Here is a 15402-nt window from a genome sequence, read left to right as displayed (position 1 = left end):
AAGTGCTTAGAACAGGAGAGATAAGCTAATAAAATGGAAATCTGAATTTGAACCATATCCTGGGGACCAGAGGGATAGTGAAGAAGTAAATTTTCCCAATCAATAATAAGAATGAAATTCCCAAAAGAATGAACTTTAGAAGATAAAAGACTAATTTCTTGTACATTTGGAATGTCAAAGTTGATATTTAACTTATTGCTACTATTTTATGCATTAGCTTATGTTTTGTTATGTTTTCAAATTCTTTGGGAGTATAGTCTATTGTTATTACATGTTCTGTTTTCGATGTGGTTATTTTGTGTAATACTTTATTGCTATTCCTTTTGACACTGTTTTTGTCTTATATGTGAAATCAATCTTCTTCAGGGCAAATAATTTGTTCATTTTATCTTTCCAGGCTAGTCCTCTGTTGCTATAATGAGTATTCTGAAATAGTCCTGAATATGTGGACTTATAAAACCACAGTCTAGTATATTAATCAGGCAGAAAAGTGGCCTTGTATTTCTAAAAAAGAAAAAGAGATATATACTGACTAATCTTTAATATATGAATTTCTACTTTGTCACCTACATCTGGTATTTCTATCATTTAGAAAATGTTTCTGAAGGTCAAACTGGCATAATAGAATGTCAGTGCAGGTGTGTGTGACTTAAATTTCTCTGAACATGACAGAAATTGTCTTTTGTGCCAAGATATATCAATCTCTGATATAGAAAACAACCAGGTCCAGTAAATCAACATGGATACTCACCCATAACTTTTTTATTCATTTGATGTCATGGTATAGATACATGTTTACTCCATTAGGTTCTACCTTGCATTGAAATTGCAACAATCTAGCATAACATCAATTTCCTTAGTACTGTGTTTTTGACTTGCCCATAGAGGTAAATATTTCTTTATGAACTCATTTAAACTTGAAAATTTTTGTAAAGTTGTGATTGCTTCAATAACAATTTTCTGAGCCTACACTAAATCTTTATATTTGTATGCCAGAATTTTGAAACCAATATGGCTATTTTACATTTTCCTGAAAACACTGAGTCATAGAAAATACTACTTTAAGCCTTTTCAATGACTACTGGAATAGTAGATCTTAATGTTACTACATGTATGCATTCCAAGAAAGAAAGCAGAAGGGCTCATATTTCTTAAAAGCATATTCCTTTTGACAGATTTTATTTTCTAAAGATGATTGTGTTAATATATTCCACCTACCTGTTCTTTTACAATATCACCTTGTCCCTCTCCCATCAAAAAATTGAGTTTATCTCTCTACCTCATTGAATATGGTGAGCTCTCTAATTGATTTAATTCCCAGACAGGGGCAGAAGTCAGGTCCAGCTTATTAGGTAAAACTAGCATAGTCCAGGCCCATTAAAGTATTTTTTTATTTCTCTTAAAATCATAATTAAACAATAAACATTTAAATTTAAGAAAATGTTTGAATATATGTTTTTATTCACCTTCTTATCAAAAATATCATAAAGTATAATAATATGTTTTAATGTATTTGTTCACTTAATGGAAAAAGGGGTCCATGAAGCAAAAGTGCTTAGGGTTCATGAATATCCATAAGTCAGCTCTGGAGGAAGTTATGCAATGCTAACTCTCATTTGGCCAAGAAGCTTATGCTTTCTGCCCTTTGAGACATTCCCTCTCAAGATCTAACCACCAGAATGAGAGAAAAAGGTCTTTCTGGTTAACAGCTACATCTGAGCTCTCAGATATCATGCAGTGTTAAATATGAAACACATGGCAGGTGTATTTTGACTGTTCAGCCTAGGGAAGCTTTCAGATGACTTTAGCCTACTATAATGTTATTAGACCTCCAAGAGAGACATCAAGCAAGATCAACCCAGTTTAGCTCAGTCAACCCAAAATACATAAGGTAATAAGCTCTGTTTTAAGCCACTAAGTTTTAGAGTGGTTTGTTAGATGACAATAGATAACTGAAAGTTTGATTCATTCATTCTTCCACATCTTACTGAGTATTCTGAAATTTATTATTTGGGATACTATGATATATAATAATGTAGTGGGCATTTTATTTATAGGCCTGTCCAGACCAACTGCTTCTTTAAAACCTTGGAGAGTGAGGGAAATAAGAATAGAGGTGAAAGTTAACTAAAGTAAAAGAAGGTGTAATATTATTCTTAAGAATAAAAAGATGTTACCGATGACAAGTGTTAAAATTCATTAAAAGGACAATATCTTTATTATAAAGCTACATTTGTAAGATAAAGTATTTTTAATAAAATCATTCAAGCCCATTCTCTACTATCTTCTAGCTGCATGATCATTGTCATGTATTTTAAGTTTTCTGTACCTCATTCATACCTAACTCATGTAGTTTTGAGGATTAAATAAATCAATACGTACAAATTCTTAGAACAATGCCTACTTTGTGTGTGTCTCTGTATTAGTTCAATAAATGTTAGCTATGTGTATATATATTTATATTCATAAGCTTGTTATTAGTTTCTAGAACAAATTGGACTTGAAAAGCAAGCCTGAACCTCTCCCTTACCTTCCAGTCATACATTTCAATCATGACATATTAAATCCCCCTTTTTTGCCCTTAGGATACTTTAGGTAGATCCCATAGCTTCCTAGATAATTTCAAGTAAAAGGAAATTTTCTCTTTTGGGGTTAAAATTTTAATTCCAGTCTAATATCAAAGTTTCAATCGCATCTCTTTATCTGACCCAGGCTTTGAACATCAAAATAGACAATGGGTATGAGGTAGGTCTCTTTAGTGATCCTTAACCACCTCCTCCCTCACTCACTGGGTTCTCTTTCTAGCTTCACCTCACATGAGCTTCTGGGAGAAGGGTTTTGAGAAAAATGAAAACTGTTGTCAAAAACTGTGAATGGTGTGAGATTTTATCATAGTTGAGATCTAACAGGTTAGAATGCCAGTTTTATAAAGGTTGGCAGAAGACACAAGCTCCTGGGCCAGAGTCAAAGGACTTCACTGCTCACTGTGCAGCATCAGTGTCAACGCCAAGTCTGTGTTGCTGCCGCTCACCTCCCAGGCCCCAGGGGAATGAAGTTGAGTGGTCTCGGTGGATGCTGCTCACAGAATGAGTGTATCACAGCGAAGGACTCCTGAGCTTTGGGAACTGGAATCTTTTATAATGAACTACAATCAAAACATCTGAGCTTTGTCCTGGAGGAAAAGATGATCTAATATGAATGCCTCTTATGTGGCAAGCACTGTGCAAGATCCCACATTAGGCATTTTACATAGGGCTAATTGTTTAATCTTCCACACAAACAAGATCTATACAATAATAGACACTCAGTAAGGACAACTCTCCCCAATTCCCAGTTATTGAGGACAAATCTGGAACTATGACCATTTTGGTCTGATTTCTTAGAGGGTCTGGGGACTGGCATTGTTTAACTCTACAATCCTGTCTGGAAAAAAAATAACAAAGAAACCTCCCCAAAGCTACCACTTCACTTCAGAAAAACAAATCAAATTACTATGGCCTTTCATATTTAAAGAAAGTTGATAAGACATTTTGTATTTATGCAGCTTTGCGGTAGAGGGCAGTCAAGTGTTGGCTCACTGCAGGTGGTTGCCATTCTGGGGCAGGAACCACCATGCTGGGATTCATCAAGTGGATTCAGCTCCATCTCTCCATCCCTGGTACTACTGGTCCCTTGTTTCATTTTTTCACCCTCAGCCATGATTAGGAAACCCTCAGGGAGTCCAAGTATCTAGATCTGTCTAGTCTACACTGTATCAGCCAGGTCCTTGGTCATGTCATGTGTTACCCTCATCTTTATGTCTCTCAAGCTCATGTGATGATAAGAACTAATACTTTCAGGCCTTATGCTCTATTCCAGGCATGGTTCTATGCACTATATATATATATATATATATATATATATATATATATATATATATATTTATCAGCTCAGTTAATCCTCACAAAAGCTTTCAAAGTAGGTGTAAAGCCAGTTGCTACGGCCACCATCACGGCAGCCTGACCCATGCAGGTTCGTATTTGATTTGGACAGATAGTAATGAAGCAACAGAGCCAAGGACTGGTGGGCCATTAGCTTTAATCCTAGCTTGTACCCGGTGGGCAAAAAATACACATAGTGGGAAAACACTTCCCTTTCCATTCAGAGCTCCCAAAGCCACTGACTTATCTGAGTTTCCTAGAATCAAAGGTTTCTATCTTACCAGCCTTATTCACCTCTGTTCCCCATCTCTTTCTCTCTGCACAAACTGGTTTTTCCTTCAGCACTCCACCATCTTGGCTGCTTCTCCTCTCCTCCACGTGGCCTTTCTCTGCTCTTCTCCAGCATGGGCTCTTTTGCCCCATTTTATAGTATAAAAATCAAAACCTTTAATCCAATATACAAACAAGGAAGTCTCTTATACAAAGCCACTTATCTGAGGCATAATGGGATTCCTCATGAGAGTGCACCAGCCCATATCATGCAATCAGTCAAGGGTATGGGGAAAAGCTTAGTCTTAAAACTAAACCTTAGGCTATAACCACCCTGCCTACTTCTAGCCTGTCCCCTACACCCAATGCAAATTATAAGCGAGCAACCATATATATCATATTTATAAACTTATTTGACCAACAGTAGGTACTATTATTATCTTCATATTTCAGATGAAGAAACAGGGCTAAGACAGGTTAATTAACTCACCTAACATTGCACAATTAGTTATGTGGTAAGGATGAAAGTTAAACCTGGGCAGCCTGGCTCACAGTCTGTGCTCCTAAATATCATATTGTTGTGATCAAGGAAGCATACTTAGCATTTCTTCCATGTTCTTTCTTGTTAGGCTCTGGGCAGGATCTCTGAGTTTTTGTTCCAGCTTAACTCCTCACCCCCAGAAACTTTCTTTCCTTTGATATGCTGAACAACCACTTTTTTTTTTTTTTTCTGGAGAAAGGTTAAATTTAGCTCAAGCTTTTAGGTGTCTCTTTCAGAATTTTTACTCAGTTTGTTGGTTGGTTGGTTGTCTTAGAGTTTACAAAGCAGTTATTCTGGAATCCCACTTAAAAAAAGCAACCACAAAGGCTGAGCTGAACATCACAAATCTTGGGGAAGAAACAAACATGAACCATACAAAAGTCATCAAGCAAAATTCAATGTCATCCATTCTATTGTCAATTTGCAGGCCTCACAAGTGTTAAGGTGATGGATATGCCAGTCACCTCAGTGTCAATGGCAAATAATAAAGTTTCTCAAGGTTATGTAAAACAAAAATAGTAGAACAAGATATCTTACCGTTCAAGATGACTGCATACCATTCTAGTTATAAAAAAGAAAGTCTTGCAAACATATCATCATTAATTTTTTGGAAAGTTTTAACTGAGCCTTAATGAAATATATAAAATGTTCAGGGAAAATGTTCATGTTCACTTAAGTACCAAAAGGTCCTAAGACAGGTTGTACTACTTGAGTTAGGTACCAGGAAATTTATTTTCTTTTCGAAGAATTAGCTAAAATTTTGAAATAATTAATTGTTTAAGTATTTTTTAACTGAAACACAAATGCTCACTGATCCCCCCCCTTTTTTATTCTGCTGTGTCGGCAACTCCCTAAACTAGAATAAGTTTTGTCTAAGTATCCATTGTGTTTTTATTTTATTTTATTTTATTGATTGATTTTCTCTTTTCCAAGTGAAAGGAGGGGCGATAGAAAGACAGACTCCCTCATGCATCCCACCTGGGATGTACCCAGCAACTCCCGTCTAGGGAAAATGCTCTGCCTTTCTGAAGCCATGCTTACAACCAAGCTATTTTTAGCACCTGAGGCAGAGGCTCCATGGAGCCATCCTCAAAGCCCAGGCTGACACACTCAAACCAATTGAGCTATAACTGTGGAAGGGTAAGAGAGAGATTAAGAGAGAGAAGAAAGAGGAAGTGGGGGAGAGAAGTAGATGGTTTCCTCTTCTGTATGCCCTGACCAGGAATTGACTTTCACATGCTAGATCAATGCTCTACCAGATGAGCCAATCAGCGAGGGCCATTGTGTTATTTTAAATATTTAAATACCTATGGGGGGAAAATCTATGAGGATAAAATTGACTACTTCTTATCATATTCTAATGGTAAAAAGTACTCATAATATTTATAGCATAATCAGGCTAAGAAGATAGAGATTTAGACAATAGCAGAAGCTAAATTTTTTTTAAGCAGAAGCTAAATTTATGTTCATTTGTTATAGTTATGTTAGAAAATAGGCCAATATGAGAATGACATAATTATGAATACATTGATCTTAATTGAGGTCTCACAAAAAAAAGTGACCATACAATTTTCAAAACTGCTGGTTGTATTTTGCAAATTGGTCAGTCTAACAAGCCTATATTTTAAAACCTAAGAAAAATGAACAACTTGGACAAAACTGTGAATTTTAAACACGGAATTCCTGGGTGTTTTTAGAATTCTGGAAACAATACACATCCCCTTAACACACGCGTGCGCACACACACACACACACACATTTATGATGGAGACCCACTGTCTGAAGGTCACAATAGAAAAGGCGGAAGTTCTTCAGGATGGAGATGAAATAAGAGGGGAAGGTTGGTCAGGACAGAATTGTAAGGAGATAGGTATATAGAAATGAAACTATCATCTGATTTTCCAGAAAAATAAAAGCCTTTTCATTTTTCACATTAAAACTGAAAGTAATGTAGGAAATACAACTTTCCACTCTCCATGAAAATGCTACCCACTCCAGTGAGGAAAAAAGTTCAGCGATGCATTTTTCATTATATTTGAAAGTAGTTGTACAATTCTATGCCAGAAGAATTCTGTTAGTGTCTTTGGTTTCTGGTATAACAAACCCTGACACAATAAATCTTTTATGACTAAAGAAAACTGTTTTTTTTCCTAAATAAAGTTTTTCCTGTGAGATGTTCTTCAAAAAATATAACAACTTTAGAAACCTTCAGTTGTAGGATCTATTTTATGTTTTTGGCACAATAAGACCAATTCTTTAGCCTGATCAGGCGGTGGCACAGTGGATAGTGAGGAGCCATTGAGCCATTACACCTGCAGATGTTGTAAAGTACCAAAAGGCTACAGAATTAATATTAATATTTTAGGAGGCTTGGAGAACATTTTATTAATTTGGGTTAAGGTGTGCAGAGAAATTGTGAGAATAGTCTGTACTGTGTGATTGGCATAACCAGGATGGCTCTTGCCATTGTATTGTAAATGAAAAGGGAAGGAAAGCATAGATTCCCTGACATTCCACCACACCTGTGGGGAAAGGAGTGAATGGCTAGCCAGGTGCAGGAAGGGAAAAGCCAAAATAAACCTTTTCTTATAGCAATGAGCCATTTGCGGGCATTTGTCCCCACAGAAACTACCTCCCTTATGTAAATGCATGTGGTTAATACGTCTGACTCTGGACAGAGAAATGGCAGATGAACACTAGAAAATATAGGAAGGCCTTTTAATATGTAAAGAGATATCTTTCTACCATTGTGTTGACTTGTAAATTTTGTTTTCTCCAAAATGATGTATGGTTTGCAAATTGAACGTGGTCCTATCATGTTAAAGGACATATGACTATAACCAATAGCGGTAAGGGGCATCTAATTGCAATTTTTGCTTCTGTACTTCCCACTTACAAAACTATAAAAACTAAGTAGAACAAAGGGCCAGTGCGCTCTCCGTCAGATTTCTGTCGGAGTTCCTGCCGCTTGGCCAAGCTAGACAATAAAGCTTTAATGTGTAAACGACGAACCTTGCTCCTGTCTTCCATATTTTGGGTCCCTCCGAATTTGGATTAACAGATAGAGCATCGGACTGAGATGCGAAGGACCCAGGTTTGAGACCCCAAGGTCGCCAGCTTGAGTGCAGGCTCATCTGGTTTGAGCAAGGCTCACCAGCTTGAGCCCAAGGTCACTGGCTTGAGCAAGGGGTTACTCAGTCTGCTGTAGCCTCACGGTCAAGGTACATATGAGAAAGCCATCAATGAACAATTAAAGTGCTACAATGAAAAACTGATGATTGATGCTTCTCATCTCTCTCCATTCCTGTTTGTCTGTCCCTATCCATCCTTCTCTCTGACTCTTTCTCTGTAGACAGTCTGTAAAAAAAAAAACACCAATTCTTTAATTTATAAAAGTAACATGGGCATTCACATTGCTAGGAAGAGCTAGTTTTCTTTGGGGGAAAAAGCTGCTCCCTCCCATCTGTGAGCAGAATTGTGACCATAGTCACTCCACCACACCTTCTGGTCTGTGTTCTCAAAGTTGGAGGCATGTTATCTTGGAAAATCCTTGTAAATCTTCAGTGCTGCTGCTGTAGCTAAGCTTTAGCTATACAAGAGCAATGTACTTCCTTATTCTAAAGTAAGCAATGAAAAGTAAAGCAAACAGAAGAAATGTCCCCCTCTTTGAACCAAAACGTCCTGGAGAGAAAGAAGCATGTTAACAGCAATGCAATGAAGTCTTTCTTTCTGGTAAAGTCAAAGGATACGAGGCAGAAAAATTAGTAGCTAAATCAATATTAGTACAATAAACCAGGTCTTTATCACTTTAATCACTTACCATTTTCCTAAGTCTTTATTTCAGAGTATCTTAACCTTGGTGTTATCAACATTTGGGGCTAGATAATTCTTTGTTGTGGCGACTGATCTGAGCACTACAGAATGTTTTGGAGAATTCCTGGGCTCTACTCACTGGATGAATGCCTGTAGAAATCCCTTGCTCCTGTAGTTGTGAAAACCAGAGTGTCTCCAACATTGCTAAATGCCTCTTGAGGATAACAGCTCCCCTGGTTGATTTTATTGCTTATTGGAATCTATGTATATATCATAACCTGTTATATAAATATTTATTGGATGAATTAACAAGTGAAGGTGATTAAATTGTTTATCTCATTGCCTGGTATATAGCTGAATACTTAGCAAATAATAATGCTCCTTCTCAAATCCAAGGTATGACATTTTGTAACTAAATTTGCCAAGATCAGTTCCAATGTTTGCCTTGTGAAGGTAGGTCATCTAAAATAAATGCAAGATATGCAACTAATTTTCAGTTGACATAGGCTATCAGAAATAAAATTTACCTTTGCTCTCTATTAAAGTAAAGGGATTTTTTTAAAAAAGCATAAATTCCCACAAATGTGAAAGGAAGCAACAATAAAATTATGAGGACTGAAAACCAAACAAACATATGGTAAACATTAGAGCCCAACTATAAGGAATTCTCGGTGGCAATAGCAAACGCTGTGGAGCACCGTGACCTGCACACCCAGGCACACAAACACCCCAAAGTTCCTGGCACCAGGTTCCAACGGATGTGAGAATAACATAGGCATAATAACAAAGCAATTGGTCAAAGGTCTATTTAAAAAAGCATTAATTTCAGATCTCTCTTTGATTAAAAGAAGAGTAACTTTCCTTCTGTGATTCTACAGAAGCCTGGAGGTTTATTCTCTAGAAGGTTAGACATATAATCTCTGAATCAGGTGGGTATAAGCAGAAACATCAGGCAGTGTTGAATGCAGGAAGACTTGATGGAAAACAGAGAGAGAGAGTGAGTATTTATCTATACACAGAATGTTGATATCTCAGCCCTTTTTACCCATATAACACTAAGCTTATAGCTTCCCAATGGGAACTCAAAATGCCGAATCATTTTAGTGGATAGTGGAGGAGGTTGCATGTTGGCATATCTCTAGTTAGCTGTGTAACTGAACAAATTACTTAACTTCTTTATATCTCAATGTCCTCATCTATAACACTGAGATAAAAATAGCAGTTTTCTCATAGAATTGTAGGGATGAAATAAAACAGTACATAGAACGTAGTCATATAATAAACACTTAGGCAAATATTTGTTGTTATTTTTGTCTTGGTAAATCGGAAAAGCCTCAGAGTAAAAAGCTAAAGATATGTATAGTGGTGTTGTTCCACACTAAAATTTCAATCACCTCTCAGAAGACCCATGGTTGAACAACCTCACAGGTTATTCTTGGTTGCCAGTCAAATTTAAAGTTTCCATTCTTCCATATTAGTAGTCAGCCAAAGACCACCAGAAATGGAGAAGAATCTCTATTATTGAAGTTAGACATCAAAGCAAACAACTTGAGGGAAATGCAGACAATAAATTTATAAGACACTTAGAAGAAATTATTAATATCCTCAGAAAAATGAGAGAAAATGTATCCATGAATCAAGAACGGGTTATCATGCTGCTATTAAAGAACATTAATAAGAGAATAAACAAGAGATGTAGGAAATACAAATACAATGTTAAATGTAAAAAATTCAACAGGGACTGTGAAAAATAAATTTGGGAGTCCCCCAGAAAGTAGCAGCAGTTAAAGACAAAGACATGGAAGAAAGAAAATTAGAGTCAGCCCCACAGACCCACGTGTAACCGAGATTTTGGCTACATAGCATTTCATAACTGATAGCAATAACTAATATAAGGTAGAATGAAGGTATTTCATATATGAATAATCTAAAAATATACTGCTCACAAAAATTAGGGGATATTTTATAGCTTTATAGTCATTTTAAAATATCCCCTAATTAAAATAAAATAAAATATTCCCTAATTTTTGTGAGTAGTATAATTACCTTCCCTAAATCTTTTCTCAGGAATCTATGAGACTGAAGCAGGAGAGTAGCCAAGCCAGAAAAAGACCTAGGATCCAGTACCAGAGAGGTAACAGCAATCTCCAAATTGATAAAAAAAAAAAAAAAGGAAAGCCTAAGTGAACAGTTTTACAGCAGAGCTAGAGAGCAACTAGTCATAGTAGACAGTCTGCTCTATTAGTATGATTCAAGGAAGCTTCATTACACCACAGATTGATTTGGTGGAATATATTAGAATGTCTGGTATCTTTAAAATTCAAATGTTCATAAAACAATCTCATGTAACTCCATCATTCTCCCACAAAATAAATTAACTTTTTCATCCATTCAAGTATTTGAAAGACAGTGAAATTATCACAATAGAATTCATCTGCCAAAGTATATATATACTGCTGCTTTCAAAGGCAATGAAATAGTCATGCTTGGTGTCTATTTTTTAAAACAATGTTGTGATTTTTTTTCCCCCCTAGAATGGTAGCTTAGCATTTTATTTTGATTCTTAAGGTTCTTCATCATCAGTTCACAGTAGTTATTTGTGATTCCTGGGCAGTGTTCTATATCTACAAAATCACATCTCTGTAAAAAGAACATTTTATTGTCTTTTTAATAATAAATCCTATTCTCTTTCTGCCACTGGGAAGCAAGCACTGGGTGAGAGCTGGGAAAATACTCTCAGGCAGTCAATTACCTGCCTTGGGCATCAGGCTACCACCTGTAAGACACAGATGGTTAATCTATTCAAGAAAGGGTGGGCCATATCATGGTGGGTGTTACATACAGGGTAGAGGGATGGCAATTTCTGAGAACACAACCTTTTATCTCCTCTCTTCTAGAGCTCTTTCTCTCCAAAATCATTCACACCTTATATTTTCCATAGTGTCTTTTCACTTACCTTCCAAAAATCCAGGCACCTTCTACCAGTAAGCTTTGAAACCCTCCCAAAGCTCCCATATCTGTGACAGGCATGCGTGAGGAGTGTGGCACCACATGAAGAAGAATGGGCTGTGAGTTGAAACACCTGACATTTAGTTCCAGTTTCCCTGAGTTGTTCTAGGAACTTGGGCAAAGCAGTTTAACTGACCGTACTGCTTCATTTGACAAATGGATAATAAATGCAATCTCAATTATCTCCTTACGAAGTAAAACAATATTTTTTTTGTGTGTATGGGTGTTTAAATAATATAATGGCCTTAAATATAAGATGTATTACTCAAGGCTTGTCCACATTTTAAAAGTCTACTACTGGCCCTGGCTGGGTGACTCGGTGGATAAAGCATCCTCCTGGCTCTCCAAGGTCATGGGTTCATTCCTGGTCAGGGCACTTACAAGAAGCAATCAATGAGTGCACAACTAAGTGAAACAAATTGATGCTTCTCCTCTTTCTCCTTCCCTTCCTCACACCCTCTCTCTCCCCTTCCCTCTCTCTCACACCAATGGAATGATTAAAAAAAAAAAGACTACTTCTGAATAATTATAAATTTGATGATGCAAGGAATTTGGTTTAAATCTTTGTTCTTCTGATATATTTTCTGCCAGTCTCTAAAGAGTAATGATTTGACTTCAGATTAGAGTGAAATAAAGAAAAAAAGGGCAAGGTCCATAATTTAAAGGATCCATTAAGAATTTATAGATGAAATACTTTGAGGTTAGATAATTTGATACTTCAATTATTTTTAATTAATTAAATTTATTGGAATGACATTGGTTAATAATATTATATAGTTTTCAAGTGTTCATTTCCATAATAACATCATCTATATATCAATTATTTTTATTTAAAATTTAACTGAAAATAAGGCAGATAAGATTCTTGGAGAAGCCACAAATGGTGTCTGGACATCTTATGACTGGATTATCTCACTTCAGAGAAAGAACCATGAATCTCACTGCCAAGGTTCCACTTTCCCAAGCCAAGCTTTTTTAGGTTGAAAAGAATGGAGATATTGCCTCATATATGGGGGTTATGGTCTAATACTTGAAAAGGAAGGAAAAGCAACAATGAAGAAAAAGAAGTTGGCTCAAAAGCTATATAGCCAGATTTAATTCAATTAGCCATAATTTATTATATGCTTCAGTTCTTTGAATTAAGTTATCTTGTTGTCCCTTTAGCCATAGGAATCTGTAACTCTATTCTGTTACACAGTAATAAGAACTTTCTATTTCTGCTTCTGCTGCTGCTCATTTGTTCTATTACAAATTCCACCTAGCTCATGGCACATGCCTCACACTTTCTAAACTATGGAACTCCCCTCTCCTTTCTTAGCCCCTGGCTTTTGTTTACCTATGGCCTCAATTGTTTTCTGCCTGTTGCCTTTTACTGCCTATGACAGGAGTTGGGAATCTATGGCTTATGAGCCAGATGTGGCTCTTTTGATGGCTGCATCTGGCTCACAGACAAATCTTTAATAAAAAAAATAATGTTAAAAATATAAAACATTCTCATGTATTACAATCCATTCATTTCCTACTGCTCATGTTCATGGTTGTGGGTGGCTGGAGCCAATCAAGGCTGTCCTCCAGGACAACACCAAGTTTTTATTGAATAATGTGTAACATACACAGGTCGTTGTGAGGTCAGGAAGTAAATTTCCCTCCTTTTAATCAAGTAGTCAGCTAGCTAATTGCAAAAACCCTTTTGACGAAGAAGATGGATAAAAGATGAGGAGTATTGTACTTTTCAGCAGGAATGGACAGAGGAATTTGCCTTTGTGGAGAGAGCAGGTTCTGCAGTGTGTCTAATATGCAATGATAAAATTGTATCGATGACACGGTTAAATATAAAGTGGCACTTCGACACACGCCATACTACATTTGCATAGAAATATCCAGTGGGGGACAGCAGAAAGAAAGCATGTCAAGAGCTACTGTGCAGATTGCAAGCTAGTCAGCAGCAACTTCGTGTTTGGACCCAACAAGGTGACTGGAATTTGACTAGCTTTGCTGGTGCTTTAGCAGTTGTGAGAAACGGAAAGCCATTCACAGATGGGGATTATGCCAAAACATTCATGCATGATGTTGCCAATGAACTTTTTGACGACTTTTTGGATAAAGACAAGATAATCAAATGAATAAAAGACATGCCTCTGTTGGCAAGAACTGTTCATGATCATACCATCATGATGGCAAATCAAATTGAGGCAACACAAGTAAAGGTCATAAATGCAGCACCATTCTTTTCTCTCGCTTTGGATGAGTCAACAGACGTAAACCATTTATTCCAGTTCAGCGTGATCGCAAAATATGCTGTCTGTGACACACTATGTGAGGAAAGTCTTGCTGTTTTGCCTATGAAAGAGACAACAAGAGGGAAGGAGTTATTCAAGTCTTTCATTGAGTTCGCTAAAGAAAAAAATCTACTGATGGATAAACTTACTTTGGTGTGTACTGATGATGCTCCCTGCATGGTGGAGAAAAACAGAGGATTCGTAGCACTTCTTTGTGAACATGAAAAGAGACCCGTCCTAACTTTTCACTGCATCCTACATCAGAAGGCGCTTTGTGCTCAGATGTGTGGCGAGCAGCTTGGTGAGGTGATGTTGCTGGTCATTCAGGTGGTCAATTTTATTGTTGCCCGAGCTTTAAATGATCGCCAATTTAAAACACTGCTGGATGAAGTTGGGAATAATTATCCTGGTCTGCTTCTGCACAGCAATGTGCATTGGTTGTCAAGAGGGAAGATTCTCGGCAGTTTCGCAGCTTGTCTGAGCGAAATCCGGACTTTTCTTGAAATGAAAAACGTCGAGCATCCTGAGTTAGCTAACACTGAGTGGCTCCTGAAGTTCTACTATCTCGTGGACATGACTGAACGTCTGAACCAACTCGATGTGAAAATGAAAGGTGTTGGAAATACAGTCTTATCCCTTCAACAAGCAGTGTTCACATTTGAAAACAAGCTGGAACTCTTCAACACTGACATTGAAACATGTCATTTACTACACTTTGAAAAACTGGGAGAGTTTAAAGATGCATGCACAGCAAGTGACCCTGCTCAACATCTTGATCTCCAGCAGCTAGTGGGCTTCACATCTAATCTCCTGCAGTCATTCAAAGTGTGCTTTGGAGAATTTCATGAGCGCACTCATCTTTTTAAGTTCATCACCCATCCACACGAGTGTGCAGTGGACAGTACCGATCTGAGTTACATCCCTAGTGTTTCCATCAGAAATTTTGAGCTACAAGCTGCTGACCTGAAGGCCTCAGACATGTGGGTGAATAAGTTCAAGTCATTGGATGAAGATTTGGAAAGACTTTCACAACAGCAAGCAGAGTGGCGAGCAAACACAATTGGGTAGAAATAAAAAACTTCAACCCGCGGACCAGTTGATTGTCAAAACTTGGAACATGCTTTTCGTGACATACTACACACTGCAGCGTGTGAGTATTGCTGTACCGACAATGTTTGGCTCTACGTATGCATGTGAGCAGTCTTTCTCACATCTAAAGAACGTTAAGACCAACCTACGATCACATTTAACGGATGGAAGTCTCAATGCTTGCATGAAGGTTAACCTCACCACTTATCAACCATACTGCAAAGCCATCAGCAAAACCATGCAGCACCAGAAGTCTCATTAATGGTAAGAAGTACTTTATTCATCATTGGTTACCAACAGCATAACAACGTTATTAAAAATAATTCAGAGACTTATTGTACTTTAAAAGTGTTTGTCTTACATGAAATGCACACATTTACTTGTATTTAGTGTTAAACATATTGTATGGCTCTCACAGAATTACCTTTTAAAATATGTGGCGTTCATGGCTCTCTCAGCCAAAAAGGTTCCCAACCCCTGG

The sequence above is a fragment of the Saccopteryx bilineata genome, chromosome 3, assembly GCF_036850765.1.
Source record: "Saccopteryx bilineata isolate mSacBil1 chromosome 3, mSacBil1_pri_phased_curated, whole genome shotgun sequence".
Taxonomy (NCBI): Eukaryota; Metazoa; Chordata; class Mammalia; order Chiroptera; family Emballonuridae; genus Saccopteryx; species Saccopteryx bilineata.
This window is presented reverse-complemented; position numbering follows the sequence as displayed.